The sequence below is a fragment of the Eumetopias jubatus genome, unplaced genomic scaffold, assembly GCF_037043125.1.
Source record: "Eumetopias jubatus isolate StellerSeaLion01/CBP00866 unplaced genomic scaffold, mEumJub1_p1.0 scaffold_4, whole genome shotgun sequence".
Taxonomy (NCBI): Eukaryota; Metazoa; Chordata; class Mammalia; order Carnivora; family Otariidae; genus Eumetopias; species Eumetopias jubatus.
Genome location: NW_028274810.1, coordinates 81839437 through 81860133, shown reverse-complemented (window position 1 = coordinate 81860133; position 20697 = coordinate 81839437). Strand labels below are relative to the sequence as shown.

The 20697-nt window shown below is 48.8% G+C and overlaps 1 pseudogene; it reads left to right on the top strand.

Moving 5' to 3' along the window:
• Window positions 1-1845: 1845 nt before the first annotated feature.
• On the top strand, window positions 1846-17195 carry LOC148164546 (toll-like receptor 12; annotated as a pseudogene).
• Window positions 17196-20697: the final 3502 nt, after the last annotated feature.

Below are 20697 nucleotides of genomic sequence, written 5' to 3'. Positions count from 1 at the left end.
CCACAGCCCGAGCAGAGGAGGCATGGAGGAAATGTAAGGAGTGACCAGTTGTGAGCAATCCCTGGGGACTCAAGAATTCTAGAAGGTTGAAAGGGAACTGAGTTTGTGCGGTGACTCAGGTGTGTGGTTAGTGAGCTGCCAACACTCAGATCTAAATTATATCATGACATCATTCCTTTAGGCCCAGCAAGCTTGGGGGACATCTGAGTTACGTTTTGGAGAATGGAACAGTCAGAAGCCCATCAGAAAAGAGTTGACACACTCCAACTGGGTAATTTGAGAAGAGTTTAATGGAGGGTCTTTACAAAGGTGTGGGCAGAGTTTGGGGAAACCACAAGAAATCGTGTGAAATCTGGGGCTATCCCTACGGCCTGGATATCTGGGGAGGTGGGGAAGAGCAGTTGCCTGAACCCACAGGGGCCGGCAGGAGCTGAGGCCTTCAGTGAGGAATGCCTTAGTCCAGGGCAGCCCCGCAGGGAGGGAGTTAGGGGGAGGCAAACCCTGCCTGCACTCTCCTCCACCTTCCCATCTCCTGCCAGAATTCCCATTGGCTGAATCCCAACAGGAAGCCAGAGGACAAGAGCGCTCATGGACGTGGTTCGTGGAGGTCAGTCACCTGGTGTACAGAATAGGCTGGGGATGGGTGGAGAGTGGGCTGGGGGCGGGGGGAGAGGTAGGAAGCTTCCCTAGGATTATATGTGGATGTACACACATGTAGCAGGGACTCCAGATTCTTAGCTGAGTATCTGAGTTCTCTCTGTGACACTAACAGGAGAGCCAGGGGCCCTACGTCTGAGGGTGGATTAGGCCCCCCGGAAGGGAAAATATGTCCATTCTGATTTACAAGGGGGCTGAAGAGGAAGCTCTTGAGAAAAGAACTTGAACTTGGCCCACAATTGGGTTCAGGTATGAACAGGTGTATTTAGCAAACGGGGAGGGAAAGGGTGAGTGCCTGAGGGTAAATTGCAGGACAAGAGTATGCCTCCCTCAGATAGAATCCCTTCAGCAGGATACCCAGCGTGGCAGGCAGAATAGCAGCTCCCCATGTCTTTATCCCCCAAACCTCAGAATATATTACCTTCCTTATATGGCCAAAGGCACTTTGTAGATGTGATTGAGCTAAGGATTTAGAGATGGGGGAGGTTATCCTGGATTACCCAGGCAGACCCAATGTAATCACAAGGGTCCTTGTAAGAGGAAGGCAGGAGGGTCAGAGTCAGGGAAGGAGATGTTGGGGTTGGGATGATGTAGGGCCACGAGCCAAAGAATGTGGGTGGTCTCTACGAGCTGGAAAAGGCATGGAAATGGACTCTCCCTCAGGGCCTCCAGAAGGCCCTGCATACTCACTGCAGTCTTCTGACCTCCAACACTGCGAACGTATGTATGGTGTGTTAAACCACTAAGATTGCAGTAATCTGTAACACAGCAATGCAAAATTAATACAAGTTACTGCCATAGTCCCTTAAACACAGCCACTTGGTGGCTAGCAGCTGAATGCACAAAGGAACCTGAAATGAAGAATGAGCCTCAACTCAGAGTCTGAATGATACAGACAGGTCATGGCTCTGGCCCCAGGGTCTGTGTGTATCCATAGATGTAGACAAAACAAAACAAGAATCTAAATAACGCACCACCTCAGGACTCAGCAGTGATTCTCAGCTAAGGGAGCGACATAGTGGAGGGGAGACCAGTTTCTCTATCCTTCTACGAGTGAAAAGGCAGGGGGAGTATGAGGGAAACAGACACCGACCAGCATTCTGGCAGGATATTAGGAGGCATTCAGAGGCCAGCCCCGCAAGGTAAGCATCTGCCCACGTGATGTCCAGGCAGAGTGGAGGAGGCAGCATGAGCAGCAGCTTTGACCGCTGCGGAAGCATGGACAACGCTGGGACTGCCACAGACGCCAAGGGCAGAGTGCGCTTGTGATGATTCTGAGCCCAGCAGTTACCTGCGCGAGGATGGTGCGGTACTGAGCTGGCAACGTGTATGTCCAAGTGATGTTCTGGCCTCTTTCATCCCTGCAGGCTGACGAGGTCTGTGAGCATCTACATTATCCCTGTAACACAAGGGAAGGGGCCTCCTGCCACTATACGTCATCTAGGGGGCTCCGAGTGCTGCTGGGCCTGGGAGGGGTGGCGTGGGAAGGAAGGTCCAGGCACCAGATCAAAAGCTAGGAAGACATTCACAAAGCACACTTGCAGTTTTCACTTATTCCCCCAACAGATGATCGCCTACCGTGCAGGCTTTGCACGGCCCAGCAGGTGGCCAGTGGCCCACAACAGCTGTGTGCCTGGCAGGAGCGGCTGTGGAAATCAGGCTCCGAAGGATGGGTCGGCTCAGCAGGAGTGTGGACAGGGCGGACAGTCAGCAAAACAGCAGACCTTCTGTGGGAAAGGACTCATCCTTGAACATAAGTGAGGTGTGCTTGGGAACCAATAAAATTTGGTGGATATGCCTTACAGGGAGCTGGAGACCACCTGATCTCTCCGAAATCACTGCCCCAAACTCACATGGACTGCTCCAGCTCCTTTCCTCTCTTCTCTCTCCATCGGTGGGTGGTGGCGGTCCCTTTCCACCTCATTCCACTGGGACTGTATTGCTGAGAGGCACTGGGTCCGGCGTATTTGTAGCAAGCGGCCCTCAGACTTCGACAGAGACGTGGGAAGAAGCTCTTCCCCACGGGAAAGTTTGGGGTCCTGCCTTCGATAAGATTGGGTGAAGCGAGTCCCTGCAGCCCAAGGAGAAGGCTGTTCAGCCAGAAGGCAAGTATGAGAAAAAGTGCAGAGACATAGCTGGATAATGTGTGTTGAAGGAGTCCTAAGTGGTGGGAGCAAAGGGGGCAGCTGATGGAGGCGGGGTGTGAGAGGAGGCCTGGAGCCAGATGACGGCTGTGAGGTGTCATGGGTAATGTTACCTGCTGCTGGAAAGAGTCAGAGCCTGGCCTGAGACGACAGCCAGCTCAGAAGAACTCATAGCTGGAGTCATGAGATGAGCTCAGGATGTCTAAGACTAATGATCCATTTCCGGTGTACAAAATGCTTTCACAGCTTCCTACAGCTTTAGCTCTCTATCACTGCATAACATACCGACCCAAAGCAACCACAGTTATTTTGCTCTCAGACCCACAATTTGGGCAGCGCTTGGTAGGAAGAGCTTGTCTCTGTTCCACTCGGCATCAGCAGGACTGCTGGAATCCTCTGAAGGCCCCGTCCCTCACGTGTCCGGCACTGGATGCTGGGACATTAGCAGAGGCTGTGCCTTGGAACACCTACGTGGCCTCTGCTTGTGACCTGGGCTTTTTCACCACGGAGTGGCTAGGTTCCAAGGGTGAGTGTCCCCAGAGTGAGAACAAGGCAGTAGCTCTTCTAACGTAGCCTTGGAAGTCACATTGTATCATTTGTGCATTTGACTTGTTAGGAGCTGGTCACTAAGGTCTTCCATGTGCAAAGGGAGAGGAATTAAACTTTACCTTTGGTTCGAAGTAGGGTAAAAAAATTGTGGACATGTTTTAAAAACACCATACCCTGCGAAGTGGGCCGGACTGGGTCAATGTTCCAGAGGAGCAGGGTGGCTTGCCAAGATCACACAGGCACCAAGAGACAGAACCAGGTCTAATTATGATATGCCTGCACATGCGCACACACACACACCCTACATCTAGTACTTGACATTTTTTGCTGTCACTACTAGGCCATCTCATAGTCATGTTAACCTCAATATGTCAAAAGTCGAACTCTTAACTTCCCAAAACCTGTTCTCCCACAGTCTTGGCGTCACCGTTGACTTTCTTTTCTCTCACATCCCCCCTCAAACCCATGAGTCAGTGCTGCAAGTTCTGCCTTCAAAGTGCAGCCAAAATCTAATCACATCTTTCCTTCCTCTGCAGGTTGGCCATCATGGTCCAAGGTGACGTCATCTCACGCCTGAATTTTTGCAGTAGCTCCTTGCCTGTCCCTATGCTTCTGTTCTCACATTACCACTGCTACCCTCAGCCATTCTGCCATCATCATGACAGCTTCAGTGATTCTTTTATAGTAGAAATCAGATTGTGTCATCCCTCTTCTGAAAGCCCTACGCTGACTGGCCCCCCATCTCACTCAGAACTGCCAAAGTTCTTACAATGATCTCTCTGGCCTCATCTCCTACAACTCTCCTGGCTCATTCCACTTCAGCCACCTTGGCCTCCTGGCTTTTCTTCTAACAGGCCAGGCCTGCTCCCACCTCAGGACCTTTGCCCTTGCTCTTTCTTTTGCCTTGAGTGCTCTTCTCCAGAGAGCAGCATGGATCTCTCTCTCATTCTTCAGACTTCTGCTCAAACGTCACCTCATTAGAAGTGATCTTACTGGGGCGCCTGGGTGGCTCAGATGGTTGGGCATCTGCCTTCGGTTCAGGTCATGATCCCGGGATCCTCGGATCGAGTCCCGCATTGGGCTCCCTGATCCTTGGGAGCCTGCTTCTCCCTCTGCTTCTCTCTCTCTCTCTCTCCCTCTGTCTCTCATGAATGGATAAATAAAATCTTTAAAAAAAAAAGAAGTGATCTTACTGGACCATGCTATTTAAAATTGCAAACCCATCCCTCCCTTGGTTCTCTCCAACCCCCTTCATGGCTTTATCTTTTTTCACAGAGCTCAGTATATTTAGTTAAAATTGTCATTTCTCACCCATTAGAAGTGAGCTCCATAGCTCAGAGGTGTTAGGTTTTGTTCACGGCTTACTCCCTACCGCTTAGGACAGTGCCTGGCACATAGCAGTCTAACATTTGCTGGGAGAAGAACTGAAAACTATCATTTTGCTTCTATTAACGTCTCCTTATCTTTCTAAAAGCCATGGTTTGTGTGTTTTATTACTCTAGTAACATAGCTTTTATTATTTCAGTGTGATCCTCTTTAACCTCACATAATGATTTGGTCTTAGATTCCATTTCTTCTCGCTTCTCTGCCCACTGCTGCTGCTGCTTATTCTCCTTCTTCCCAAATTATGGAATTTTTTTTATTGTTGGAAAGACTTCAATGTGTTTTGCTTTGTTTTGTCCAAAGCCATGTTATCTGCTAAGAAAATACGATGGGAGAACAGAACTTTTTTTTTCTTTAAATTTTTTATTGTTATGTTAATCACCATACATTACGTCATCAGTTTTTGATGTAGTGTTCCATGATTCATTGCTTGTGCATAACACCCAGTGCTCCACGCAGAACGTGCCGTTTTTAATACCCATCACCAGGCTAACCCATCCCCCCACACCCCTCCCCTCTAGAACCCTCAGTTTGTTTTTCAGAGTCCATCGTCTCTCATGGTTCGTCTCCCCCTGCGATTTACCCCCCTTCATTCTTCCCCTCTTGCTATCTTCTTTTTTTTTTCTTAACATATATTGCATTATTTGTTTCAGAGGTACAGATCTGTGATTCACAGTCTTGCACAATTCACAGCGCTCACCATAGCACATACCCTCCCCAATGTCTATCACACAGCCACCCGAACCCTCCCACCCCCCACCACTCCAGCAACCCTGAATAGCCAGAGGAATGTTGAAAAGGAAAAGCAAAGCTGGCGGCATCACAATTCCGGACTTCCAGCTCTATTACAAAGCTGTCATCATCAAGACAGTATGGTACTGGCACAAAAACAGACACATCGATCAATGGAACAGAATAGAGAGCCCAGAAATGGACCCTCAACTCTATGGTCAACTAAACTTCGACAAAGCAGGAAAGAATGTCCAGTGGAAAAAAGACAGTCTCTTCAACAAATGGTGTTGGGAAGGTTGGACAGCCACATGCAGAAGAATGAAACTGGACCATTTCCTTACACCACACACAAAAATAGACTCCAAATGGTTGAAAGACCTAAATGTGAGACAGGAGTCCATCAAAATCCTAAAGGAGAACTCAGGCAGCAACCTCTTTGACCTCAGCCACAGCAACTTCTTCCTAGAAACATCGCCAAAGGCAAGGGAAGCAGGGGCAAAAATGAACTATTGGGATTTCATCAAGATAAAAAGCTTCTGCACAGCAAAGGAAACAGTCCACAAAACCAAAAGACAACCGGCAGAATGGGAGAAGATATCCGCAAATGACATAACAGATAAAGGGCTAGTATCCAAAATCTATAAAGAACTTATCAAACTCAACCCCCAAAGAACAAATAATCCAATCAAGAAATGGGCAGAAGACATGAACAGACATTTTTCCAAAGAAGACATCCAAATGGCCAACAGACACATGAAAAAGTGCTCAACATCGCTCGGCATCAGGGAAATCCAAATCAAAACCTCAATGAGATACCACCTCACACCCGTCAGAGAACAGAACTTTTTAATGGCCTAGGAGAATTGTTTTGTCACAGGCAAAAACTTCCTAAAGTGCTAACCCACGTGCAAAGCCATTAGTTTTGTAGGATTAACTCATGGTTAGTAAAAAGACACACACACACACACGCCCTCAATGGTGAGGTCAAGCTCACCAGGCAAAGGGAACAGCTCTTGCAAAGATCCTTTAGTGGAGGTAGGCCTGGTCCTTTTGATGAACAGAGAGAAGGCCAAGTGTGGCTCTAAGAGAGAGAGGGGGAGGATGAGAAAGAGCGAGAGAGAGCGCAAGAGCGGGAGTTGTATGGACAGAAGTAAGCAGGGACCAGTTCAAGGAGGCCATTGACAGTCAGAGTAAGAAATTAAATTTTTATTCTGTGAGAGAGGCGCCTGGGTGGCTCAGTCGGTTAAGCATCCAGCTCTTGATTTTGGCTCAGGTGCTGATCTCAGGGTCCTGAGATCGAGCCCCACATCGGGCTCTGTGCTGGGCATGGAGCCTGCTTAAGATTCCCTCTCCCTCTCCCTCTCCCCCACTCCCCCTCTCTAAAAAAAATGTGATGAGAAGCCATTGAAAAGCTTAATCAGGAGAGTGAAATGATCTGGTTTATACTTTTAGAATCTCACTCTGGATTTTGTGTGGGAGATGGACTGCAGAGGGCAGGAGTGAAAGCAGACAGTGAGGATACCGGTGCCGTCATCTAGATGGGAGATGATAGGAAGTGGGCAGTTGCAGAATAGGTCCTGAGGTGGTATCATCAGCCAGCTGCTGGGAGGGAGCAAAGGGAGGAATGAGGAATGACTTTCAGATTTGTAGGTCCAGCAACGAATTGCATGGTGTCATGTGATGTACTGAGATGTCCCTGAAATGGAGATACTCAGAGGGGAGCAGACATGGCAGGGCAGGAAATCAGGAGTTTGTTTCGGTTGAATTGAGTTCCAATTGCCTATTTGACTTCCCAGTGAAGGTGACAAATAGATAGGTGGATATAAGAGTCTGGAGCTCAGGGGAGAAGTCACTGGTGGTGATACAGATTTCTAAAGTCATTGGTAAATATGACAGATGGTATTTAAAAGCCGTGGGACCGGGTGAGATCACCCAGGGAGAGACAGCTGAGGAGAGGAGGGAGCCTGGGGTTTCCGTGGGAATAGTCCCATGTTAGGCAAAGTTGTATGGGAAGCAGGGGCCTGGGGAGAGCAGCTCTCCTGAGGGCAGGCACTGCCGGTGTTCAGACCCAGGGTCCAGTGACGAGTGACAACCACAATGAATGGGTGGAATACGTGAGAATTCTCAGAGATGCTTGGAAAAGGGAACCTGGTAAGAGACCAGATTTCCTAAAGTCTTTGCAGATTGAGCGCTCAGATTGTTGCTGCTTCTTCGCCAAAGGGAGTGTGGACTGAGGGCAGGAGAAACTAGAGGACATGTGGGTCATTCCCCTTTTCATGGGTTTGTCACCTACCGTGAGCCTTTCAAGGGCAGAAACTGCCCCCTTGGCCTCTGTACCCATGCCAGGCTCACGATAGCTGTGGGCATAAATGGGGAAATCGCACAACTGCTGAACAATTGCACACAATTGTCAACAAAGAAGACTGTCTACATAATGAAATCTGCAGGCCGAAGGGGAAGGGAGAACTGAGAAACCAGGACCCAATGGCCCCTTATAGCCCAACCTGCAAGCTTTCTTTGGGAATGGAACAGTGCTTTGCTTTGCTGCTCCCCTGGGCAAGAGACCGTTTGCTTCTCTCCCCAGAGCTGTAGAGAAACCCATTCATGCCCAAGCAGAGCATCCCAGCAAGCTTACAACACAGACAGGGAGCCATATGGAGAGGGATTTCTCAGTGGTCTCCAAGGAGGGAAGATGCTGGCTTCTTTTCTCTCAGGGTTCCCGCAGTAGATCTGGGGGGTGGAGTGGGGCAGGTGGGGTGGGGGGAGGCATCAAAATCTGCAGCGAGGAGGGACCTCAAGCAGATGTGGTGGCTGGTGGGAAGGGGTGGGAGGGGTAAACATGCAGGGAGGGGTGGGGCTCCTGCACCCTCCAAAGCTGGCCTTTGGTTTAGCCCAGCCTGGTGTTCCTTTTGGATGGGGTGGCCAATGTCAGCTGTGAAAGCCCAGAAGCAGACATGGCTGTTCAGGAGGGAATGGAAAGTTGAAGCAGAGATGGGAGAGAAACTACTGGAAGGTCTCTGACTGCCCCATTCCCTGGCTTCAGTCCTTCCCCAGGCCTGGCTGATTGAGGATTCCATGAACTACCTCCACATCTTCCCAAAAAATTGAGCCTGCAGAAGTCTAAGTTGACTTCTGTTCCTGGACACAAAAGGAGCCTCCACTAAGACAATAAAGTAGCCCAGGCCACTCTTGGGCGGCCTCTTTCCCCTCCCCAGCAGGGCCCCCACTGCCATGGCCCACAGGGAGCTCTTGCCCTGAGGTTCTGCCCAGCTACCCCGCTGGGTTCCCATTTGTTCTGTGCATCAGTGTATCTATCCTCCTTCCGTAGCTTTTGTTTAGACTCCTCTGTCTGTCCTTGTGATGTCTGAAATAACAGGAAACAAGGCCACCCTTTACCCAGGGCTGCTGGGAATTACATCTGAAAACACCAAAGCTACAAAGGCAGTAACAACAAAGGAACTCACAGTCAAACCCCAATGGTCCCTGAAAACCCAAATGGGGAGGTAGTAACTAGGGCATTCTCACCTCTTTTTTTTATTTTAATCATTGCCAAATTTTAAAAAAGATTTTATTTATTTATTTGAGAGCGAGTGGGAGAGTGCGAGCAAGCAGGGGGAGGGGGAGGGAGAGGCAGACTCCCCACTGAGCAGGGATGGATGCGGGGCTCCATCCCAGGACCAGGATATCATGACCTGAGCTGAAGGCAGACGCTTAACGGAATGAGCCACCAAGGTGCTCCCACGTTCTCACCTTTCTACAGAGGAAAAACCTAACCACCTCAGGGACAGCCCTTGGATAGGCCACTGAAGTTCCTTGGGCCACATCTCTCCATCTGGAGAATGTGAAGGAAAAGCACACAGAAACTGTGTCATGAGAGCATCGTGTCTGGCACAGTACATTCTCAACAAATGTTAGTTATTTTTATTATCAAAAGGGATTCTAGGTAGCCCAAGAAAGGGGGGATTCTGGGAAATAAAACATTTCTGGGCTGATATTGTTTAATGTGCTTCTCAGGATGCCTGGCACATAAGAAAATGTAAGAAGTGGTGGTTTCGGGAAAAGTATTTAAAGCTGGGACAAGACCCGAAATGAACTCAGGCAGGCAAAAGCCATTTGATTTGGTGATGGCGGAGATGTCTATCACACCTCTCTTCTTTTTATTTAGAATTTCAGTGATGTCATCTGAATTGCTTATGCAGTGAAATCACTACGAACTGGTTATGATTAGAAATTATATTTGCTGACCAGTTAACAACTCACAGAGAAGGCGGTCACTTGGTTGCATTGGAAGCCTATCCTCCAGGAGGACAGCAGTGCTTAGGCAGCGGTGTGGGGTAGGGGGGAAGTGGGGGTAGAGACAGGGGATGGAGGGAAAGTAGTAGAGAGAGGATGTGCTAAGCACGGAGGCAAGAAAAATAGGTGGATGGAGAGAGAAAGAAGGCACCTCTGAAAGTGGCCCCCTGACCAAGGCAAAGGCATCTGTTTCATTTTATTTTATATACTATATTTTATTTTATCATTCCACTTCATTTCTTTGCCAAGCTGGTTTCTCCATTCTGGCAGGACCTTAACATGGGAATCGGGCTGACTTCCGTCAGCATCCTTCCATAAACTCCTCACATCACATCCCAAGGAGGTGATGGCGAGACCCTTGTCTTCTGAATGTGTGTGGGGTGAGTTGGGCCAGGAAGATGGTGGGAGTGGTCTTCTGGGCTCCAAGAGCTTCACTTCCCTTCCCATGGTCAGGAATGGAGGCCTCTTGCTGCCACGAATACTCCCTCCATCCCACCACCCTCCCATGGCCTGATTCTGGGTTCTGATCCCAGCTCTGCCACCTGCTCTCTGTTGGGCCCTGGAAAATCCCCTTCCCCAAGCTGGGTCTCAGTTTCCCCATCTGAAAAGGAAGATGTTGGACTAGATGAACCCAGAGGGCCTTTCCTGATCAGGCAGTCTCAAGTCTCTGAGATCCCTGAATGACTGAGGAAGGAAAGGATTCTGGGGTTCCATCAAATGCTGGTCCCCAGCTCCAACATGAGGAATTAGGGTAAAGCAAATCAATCTCCTGGTAACCATAACAAGGGGAAACTAAGGCAGAATCCCTTTTTGGTAATGAGGCAGCAGCTCCAGCATCTAATTTCTGGGGGATGGGTAGCGTAACCTAACCCCAATGGCCGCAGAAGCGGGACCAGGCGCAGGGAAAACCCAGCTTTAAGTCATAGGACTCTGACAGATTAGACAAGCAACGGTGAAGCAGTCAATTAAATGAAAAGTTCCAGTCACCTGGAATGAAGCGCCCATGCAAAGCAAGGATCTAGAGGTTGACTGACCATGCCAGAGAGCACATGAGGGGCTCAGAGACTGCAAGCTCATATCCTAACTTCTCAGCCCACTTGTCCGCCTAAAAGCTAAGGGTGTTTTATGACTGTCATTGAAGAATCTCAAATTTCTTCCAGAGGCAGGAAGAAGGGGAAGAGGTAGTATTACTGGAACCAAGGGCCCAGAGTCAACCAGTAGACGCTGGAAGTACGGCAGGCCTGCCCTGCAGGTGTTGGAACAGTGGAAGACTTGCAACTGATGTTGAAGGAGCCACTGATGGAGAAGGAGGGGAAATATCCTGCCCTCTAGCCTTTTTCCAGAGAGGTCAGGAAATACCCCTTGCAGGCGTTGGCTTGCCAGTGATATGGAGCAGAGGAGGAGAAGGAGAGGAATGGATCTGAGAAGCAGGCCCGGAAGTGGTACAAATGGAAAACCATCTTCTCTGCAGTTTAGAGATGTCTAACTAGCATCAGATTCCGGTATACCTAGGAGGCAATTACAAAGTAAACCCAAGGGGAGAGGCAGATCAGGGTAGAGTTCTGCTCATTTATGTTGGCCAAATCTAAAGAATGCATGTGGAAACAGACACTGAGGGTGTGTTGGGCCAAGGAGGAAGCAACATGATTTTAGATTGTACTGAATGTATTGATATGGATGCATTTACCAGAGGTTTTTATTTCAATAGACTAGTTTTCAGTAGCCAGAAGTGTTCTAATTTGTTCGCTTTGTTGGTTGACTGGATCTTGGACTAACCAGTGGTCTCCTAAACGAAGTTAAGATGCCATAAATTCTTTGGTGTCAAGTGGGAGAGGGGAGGTTGAAATATTGAGTACATTTCCATGTGCCCTGTGTTCCCCACCCACTAACTGTATTCCCAGAATGGGCCCAGAAGACAATTCCTTTTCTGAAAGCATTGAGAAAATGCATTAGTGAGGGTTAATACTGTCATCTCTGAAACACTCCATTGTGACTGTTCTCTGTAAGACTGGGATAGGCGTAGGAAGCTGCAGTTGACATGGGCTCCCTGATTTCAGTAGTGCTTCCAGCATCCTAGAGAGCAGACCCCAAGCAATAGCATTTAACTACTAGAAGCAAGGTGGACTTGGTTACTTATAGGCATAGATAGGGAGTTCAGATGCTAAATGAATAACAGATGCCCTCTACTGTCTACCCCTTGGCTTGTCCATTGACATAACCCCGTTTTCCAATACTTACACTTCAAAATAAAGCTTCCATCAACTACAATACAATAATCATCTTTTGAAAAACCTATAATGATTTACTCATCCCCAGAGGAATCATCCTAAGTCTTGTGAGTAATTATATCCAGCTGCCAGTCCATGAGCTGTGGGATAGGGTGCCTCCTCTGACGAGTACTATCTTGTCTCAAAATTCTATAATCTAAGCAATAAATTGTAAAACTCACCACCACCAACACACTATTTAATAATGAGGGAAAGGAAAGGAAAACTATTTAAAATAGTTAAATTACTGCATTTGATTGACTCTAAGAATCAGTTGTAGAACAAACCATTATTTTACGTACCATTAAGGAAAATGATCCAGTTAAATGATGACACAACGATTTCGCATCACTTGTAACTTAGAGCTATTTTATACGCGTTTAGACAGAGATTTTTATCTTACATAACTTTTGTACACACAAAAAATTAAAATATAAGAAAAATTGATTGATTATTCCTCAGACTCCTTCATATTTATAGTCCTCCTCTGAGCTCCTCCCACATGATTTCTCCAACAGAGAATATGCGCCCCACTGCTTTCTTTCCATGCTCTCCTTGTACATACAGTAACACTCCATTTCAATGTGGAATTATAGTGTAATATTCCTGAAGACATTGTAAAGCACAGCCAAAGTAAAATGGGTAGTATCAACGATATCCATAACTCAGGTGAATTGCTAATAATATGAACAGCTATGATCAAGTATACATATGCACAGGCAGGAGTAACCATATCATGAACGTTGCCTGGTTACCAGCAATAACAAGGTATCGTTAATTGTAGGACACAGCCGTGTTTCAAAGGTGTTAAAAATATGAACAAATGAGCATCTTAGATCTGATGAAATACAGTCGCCTTCAGTTCTCGGTATGAGGACCGCTCCTGTGTTTGCCGGCTCTGGGTCCTGCACTACCCCTCGTGGTACCCTGAAGCCTTGCTAACAGGCTTGTGATTAGTCTCTTGACACACAAACCCCTTAGAAAAATTGCAATTTGAATGTGTGGTTTCCTGTTGGGACTCTCAGTACTGCACTGGTATGGTAGAAAGCTTTTTTTTTATTGTTGTTGTTGTTTTTATTTGTTTAAGTATCAAGTATCTAGCACCCTTGCTAAACATTCTTTAGTTTTAATAGTTTGTTCCTAAAAATTCTTGGAATTCTTGTGTAAGCAATCACAGCATCTTATAAATGGTGACCCTTCTGTTTCTTAAAATACTTATCATTTTATAATTTTAATCTCTGTTCTTTTCCTTTCTTATTCTCTTGGCTAAGGCCTCCATTATCATGTTGAACGCAAATAATCATAGTTGTCTCATTCCTGGCTTTAAATTGAATGCAACAGATGGTTCATCATTAAGAATTATATGTTCTGTAGATCTGGGGTAAATACCCTTTTATAAGTCAAGGCATTTTTCTTCTCTCTGAGTTCGTTATTTTTTTAAAATCATGATCAGATTGAATTCTATTGAATAGTTTACTACATTGTTTGAGATCGTCATAAGGGTCCGTTTTCTCTTTCTGCTCTCCCCTGGAGTCCTGACTCCATCTTGGTAGTGCACATCAAGGTCAAGGCCTTGAAGACTGTTCTTCCTGAAGGGCAGGAATAGACGCCCTAGAGTCTTCTTAGATAAATCTTGGGCTTTGGGGGATCTTCCACATGGAGTATTACAAGATGTTTATGAAGGCATCATTTTGATGTATTATTTTGCTTATAAAACATCTGCATTTTAAAAATCCTGATTTACTTGGGGTGCCTGGTGGCACAGTCAGTTAAGTGGCTGACTCTTGGTTTTGACTCACATTGTGATCTCCCAAGTCATGAGACTGAGCCCGGAGTCGGGCTCCATGCTCAGTGCAGAGTCTGCTTAAGACTTTCTCTCCCTGTCCCTCTGCCCCGCCCCCTCTCAAATAAATAAATAAATCTTTAAAACAAAAATCCCGATTTACTCAGGATTTCCTTTCTACTAGACAAAGGAGAGGAAGTAGTATACTTGAGGAGAGAAACCCCATTCTGTCACCCCTATGCCATTTGCAGCAAACCCGTGGAGCAGGTAACAGTACACTTGGCAAGCTGAGGAGGAAACTAAAGCTTGTGTGAGTGGATCCCAAGTTCAAGGACATTGAAGGACAATGTCCGAGTGAGATCTGGGACCTCTAGCCCCAAATCCTGTGCTCAGAAACACTATGTGCTTGGTCGCAGCAGAAAGGTGAGGGCAGAGTCCCCCCCCCCCACTAGTGTACTTCTGCCTTTCCCCGACCCTTAGATCCTGGGTTCCAAGCGTCTCTGAGGCTGGTCCCACCCTTCCAGCAGTTGTGCAGTTTGGAAGCATTGTGGTCCTCTGACCCTGCTTCTGGAGCCTCCTGGATCCCCTGGACGCTGTGTACCCTGTCAGTGCTGAGACAACTGGATGTGTGTGGGGAGGGAGGATGGGGCCTGGGCTCCCCTCCAGAAAAGGAAGTGGGGGGCAGAGAGGGAGGTCCTGATTCTGCCTCTCTGCAGACCAGGCTTGGTGCCCAGGTGGGTGAGCACTCCTACCCCTTCCTCGGACTGCAGGCTGCGCTGCTCCCAGCTGCCCTGTGATGGAAGGCTCCCAGCTGCCTCTGTCTCCTGCTTCTTCCTGATCTGCCCCTTGGACTCCAGTCTGCCCCTCCTTGCAGCAGGCTCCTCGGTGACCAAGCTGACACATGCCTTGGAGGCTGTGCCACAGAGCATGGAGGGGCTCTGTTTCGCTGGTTCCACTTCTGCCACTTCCCTAAGTTCAGGTCCTGGGGCTGAGTCTGCATCTCCCTGAGCTTCTGCCAGGAGCTCTCGGGGGCTTGGGGCAGCTGCAGCAGCCTTTTCACTGGCCCCCTGAACTTACTACCTCTTTCTAGCCCCGACACCTTTGGCAACCCAAGCTTCCTCCGGTATCTTGCTTTCTTAGGCCCCTGCCTACATGGGAACTTGGAAGTTCAGTTGCCTTCCAGTCTACACAGTTGGCTGCCAAGTATAGTTGCTTTCAGAATGGGGGGGAGCTGGCCGACATCTTCCCAGACCTGGTGCTTGGCCCCTCCTCTGGTGATGCCTGGACCCTGGACATGTTGGACCTGTCATTCACCAACTGGCTGAAGATGGCTAGTCCTGGGGCCCCTCGGGGCCTCCAGCTGGGGACTCTGTGTCTGGACCACACAAAGATGGAGGCAGCTTGCGGTTGTAGGACTGGGGCTGCAGAGACGGGACAGCCGGTCTGTGATAAACACCAACACGGCCGGGCTGCCTGCCAGGCAGCTGCCCATGTTGAGCTGCAGGAGCTGAATTTGGGATCCACTCTCATGGGGCACATAGCTCCGGAGGCCCTGGCTTCCTGCCATAGCCTGAAAGGTTTGGGTCTTAACAGTGGTTTAACCGGGTTTAACAGGGTCAAACCAGGTTTCCTGGCTGCCACGCCCAGAGACTGAACCCGAGTGGCTACCAACGGCGGGGTGCCATGCTGAAGCAGGGGCTGTGTCAGGACCGTAGGCCCCGGCTCTGTCCAACAACGGGGTGCATTCCCTACCCCTAGCCACTTCCTCCTGGAGAGCCGCTACTTCAGGGAAACCAGCTGGTTTGTCTGGGGGCCAGGTATTCCAGGGCCTAAGAAGGCTGGAGATATTGGACTTGGCAGGAATTCACTGGCAGCCCCAGGCCAGGGCTGGTTGGCTCCTCTGCCCTCCCTGACCCCCCTAACCCAGCTGGATACCCATGGTGCTGAGCTTGGCTTTGGACTTCCAGGGCCCAGAGAGTATACATAGCTTGAGACTGTAGTTCCCCTCTGGTCCTTCTTGGGTAGAGCTTTCCTTGCCCAAGAGGCTGACCACCTTGGAGCTTTGTGCTGTCTCAGATAGGAAGTTCTCAAAGCTGGCTTCTCAATTGTCTTGTCAGTCTTGCAAACCCTGGCTCTCAAAGATGAGGCACTGCAGCTGGGGACCCAGAAAGTTGCCAAGATCTTCCCCACTCTTGGCCAGCTCTCTCTGCTTGGCCATACTTGGAGGCCCTGTGCTCCCAGGGTGGCTCTAATTTCTTCATCTGGCAGCTTGCCAGGCTCCAGTATCTGCAGTCTGGGTGGATGGGTATAGCCCGGGGCCTGCTGAGTCATGGGGCTGCCCAGTCTACAGGAGCTGAAGCTGCCAGCCCTGTGGTCCTGAGCCTGGACCTGCCCAGGGGGGCTTGAGGAATGGGTAGGCGAGCGACCCAGGCTTGAGCTGCGGCCTCTGGTCAAAGCGGGGTTGGAGACACTGCTGCTTTCCGGAGCCCGGGCAGTCTCCAGGTCTTGGTGCTAGGCTGTGAGCCAGGCCTCGTGCTGGATGGCAGCTTCTAGGAGCACAGTATGTGCTATACACAGTATAGCACGTGTATATTCTGGGTGCTTCCTTGGCCTGCCAGAGTGCCAGGACCCGGGTGGGGCCTGGGCTTGAGTGGATCCCCCAGAACATAGATGCACATCATATCACATAGGCTGTGCTGGCCAGAAGCTGGGGACCACCCCCAAGAATCCCCTTTTCTCCTCTCTCTGGAGCCGCTGTCCCAAAATTTTGGGGTTGGAACTCTTTTGGGGTTGCTCTGCCTGTAGCTTCTGCTGATCTCTTAGCTCCTCCTACACGAAGCCAGAAACTCCTAGATTCTCTATCTCCAGCCTTGTTCAGGGCCTGGCTGCCGGGTCTGAGGGGTTGGAAGGCTGAGGGTAAGAGGTTCCTCTATGATGTGTTTGTATCCCACCCCAGGCAAGACCAGGGCTGGGTGGTGCAGGAGCTGCTGTCTACTCTGGAGAGTGGCCTTCTTGCTGGGCAGGGGCCGTGCCTCTGCCTCTCCAAGCAGGATTGTGAGGCAGGCAAGGATGTGGCTGACAATGTGGCAGATAGCACGGCAAGCAGCCGGGTCACACTGTGTACTGAGTCACCAGCTCCCACACAGCCCACATAGCCTCTTGGAGCTCCCCGCCTGGCTACCTTCCTCAGGCTGGCAGCTCCCCCATCCCCCAGTGCTGCTGCTGGTCTTCCTGGAACCTGTCTCCCACCACCACTTCCCCAGCTACCATGGACGGGCCTGGCTGCTCTGCAGAGGGGACTTTTGTGTGTGGCCCAGGGAAAATGAAAGAAAGGAAGGCTTCTGGGCTTGGCTGGGGAGCAGAGTAGGGCAGCCTGGGTTGGGCTAGAGTGGGTGTGTGCATGTTGGAGATCGGGATAGGAAAAGCAAGCCAGCCTGGCAGGGAGATAGCGGCACATGTGGGTGCACGAGACTGAACTCAGCTTCTGGTGGGAGGTGGGGGTGCTGCATGTGTCGGGAGGATCAGCTGATTTTGGGAGCACAGGCTTTGAGAAGGCTCTGGATGAGCCTCTGAATGAGAAAATTGGGAGATGGCAGGTGGCCATGCAGTATGTGATGTGATCTCAAGATCTCCAAATCCTTAGTAAATTTACTAACTCCATGAAATGCTTGGCTTAATTGGACTTTTTGTTTTTGATGGAAATCCACATGAGGCAGGAGGTGAAGGGGCTGGGGTCATGGAAACTGTAGCTCAGAGGAAATAAAGTTGGAAATTCATGGAGGCTTTGGGGAAGGAGGGAGGGCTGTGAGCAGTCCTCAGCTGTGGAATGGAGTCCAGGCCAAGTTCAAATCAGATCTTCAAGGGGCAGAGGGGCCCCTTTTGCCATCTGGGTTATAGAGGAATTGGCAGCTGAGGACGGAAAAGCTGGGATGCTGCCCAGGAGGCAGCAGACTGATTGCCTGTTCCCTCAGCAAAGACACAAAGGCATGGTCATACCTATGGTCTTGTTTGAACCTCATAACAACACTGGGAGGAGAAATCCAGTCCCTTGGCACTCAGTGTCCAGCCACGCTAAACTACTTGGAGCTCCCAGAACACCATGTGCTCTTGCCCCTGGGCCGTTGCATGCACTGCTCGTTCGCCCAGAAACACCTTTCCCCCAATTTCTCTCCTCTGGGGAAACTACTACATATCTTTTCAGATTTAGTTTAGCCATCACTTTCTCCAGAAGCCCTTCTTGACCTCGCAGGCTAGGTAAGCTGCTGCCTCTGGGTCCCATAGCTTCCTGCACTTCCCTTTCTCAAAGTACTGGTCACACTGTACTCACCAGCACAGGTCTGGGGGCCCCTCAAGCACTGGTCTCCAAAGAGATGTGCACAAGATGACACGGGGGTTTAGAAAAAATGTTAAGACTTAAATTTCTATTTTTCGATCTCATTTTATTCTGAAGCTAGATTGCCGGTTTTTTAGCCATATGGTTTTATGTTACTTAACTTCTGTACCTCAGTTTCCTCTTCTGTAATATGGGATAGTATTAGACTCTTGCTCAGAGGGTTTTGTGAAGATTAAGTGAATTAATATGTATAAAGCACTGAGAGCAGGACCTCGTGATGCATTATAAATGTTCAATAAAAGTTAGCTTTCTGTGTAAGTACATATGTACTACATGTATGTATACCATTTATAAGTAAATAAATACACATACGTTGGGAGTGTGTGTTCAAAACTATTTTACTAATAGGAAGCAATACTAATTTACTAATAGGAAATTTGATCTGGAAAGTTTGGAGATCTTGGGGAAATTCGATCTGGAAGGTTTGGGGACCAGGACCAGTTTGATTCATCTCTGCATCCTTAGAGCCTAGTGCTGGCCCAGCACAAAGGGGATTCTTGTAGACAATTGTGGTGAGAAAAAAATCTTGGTGGATAGTGATGCAGTGAACTGGGGTCTGGTTCAGGCTATTGATTATTTTTATGTGACATTGGGCAGGGCACGTGGCCTCTTAGGGACTTAGTGTTCCTCTTCTGTAAAATGTCAGGCTTTAATCAGAAAAAAGCTAAGGGAAACCATCAAACAATTCCAGGCTGGATTTAGGGTGAAGGGCGCCCTCTTGTGTTTAATGGTGTTTTTCTCTCTCTGTACAACCTCACCACAGGTCTTTCCAACACATGATCCTGAAGTGCCTGGCCATCCTTTGCCTGGCAAATCCTGCCTTTCCAGCTTCAGATCCTGACAGTCTCTCAAATGTCTGACACAAGGTCTCTCTCACTTCTCAACCCCCACCCTTCTCCAACCGTGATCTTTTCCCTATCAGTGTGGAGCCCAGAAGAAACCTTTGCAGTCACGGCCAGCGGTTCAAATTCCAGTCTGACACTTACCATGTGATCTTGAGCAGGCCATTTCATCCGTGTAAGCCCCCATTTCCTCCTTGTAAACTGGAGGTAATAATACCAGCCTCATGGGCTGCTGAAAGACTTAAATAGCAAGGAGCGGTATACAGGTCACTATTATGTTCACTGAGCACAATCCCATGAGTTCTGTAAGTTGGAACATGTTTCACTTTGAACATGAGGAGGAACTGGGGCTTTAAAACTAAAATATAGAATTCCCCTAATTTTTAACAAGAGCCAACATGTATTGAGCACTTGCTATATTGCTAGGTACTACTACTTTCCCCAAAGTCTCATACCCATTAGTAAAAATAATAATAGCTAATGATTATTAAACTCCTTCTGCCCCGCCTGTGCCAAGTCCTTTACAAACTTTTCCCCATTTATTCCTCTCACAAACCCTATTAGGTAGATGCCATTATGATAATTCCCATTTTACAGATAAGGAAACTGAGGCACAAAGAAGTTGAGTGATTTGCCCGAGGTTTTAGAACTAGTGAGTGGCAAAACCTACATCCTGCATTTGAAAGACGCTTCAGACACAAGCAGCTTGATTCCAGAGACCATGCTTTACCTGCATTACCTCATTTCATCTTCACAACACCCTGCGATGTAGGTTCTATTATATCACCTGCATTTTACAGATGCGAAAACCTAACACAAAAGAGACGCAGTAATACATTCGAGGTCACACAGCTACAGGAGTGGTTGGGCTGGGATTTGGATCCATGCCTGACTGCAAAACCCACATGCTCAACCCCATATTAGATTGCTCATATCACTAAGTATTCATAATTGTACAAAGCAACTGCATTTATATTGAAATTATTCTGATTATTATTATTCGAATAATGATTAACATTTTTCCAACACCCACGAAGTGCCAAGCTCTGTACTGATTTACATAATAATGGCTAACATTCGCTGTGTATTATTAGGACCCAGGCCCTGATTTAATCGTCTTAGGTGTATTATCTCATTGAAGCCTCACAAAAACCCGGCGAACAGATGCTATTATTATCCTCACTTTGCAGGTGAAGAACGCGAAGTTCACCATCGATCCAAAATCACGTGGCTTAAGTGTGAGCTGGAAATTGAACCTACAATTGCCCAACTCTCTCCGGTCCACCAGTCACCCTCTCCATTTCTCCCAGTTTCTGCTGTGACCTCTCCCGGCCCACCGCTCCCCGCTCTTTCCTGCAGCAGGCCCCGCCCCTTCGGCTGGAGTGCTCGCCCACTGGGCGGTGCCATAATCTCGGAGCCTGTAGAAGGACCGGGATCGTGACAGTATCCGCCCCCACAAATAGACGCTTTTTCCGATTTGTTCCGGTGCCCGCGACCGGGAGAAGATGACACATCTATTGGCTGATGACATCTGACAAGCAGCAAACGGAGGGGGCCGCCCATCGGCGCTCGCGCGGTTCCTTCTGGGAGTTGTAGTCTCAGAGGCTCCATTCCCGGGGTGGCGCGGTGCGGACTCCGCGTCCCAGCATTCCCT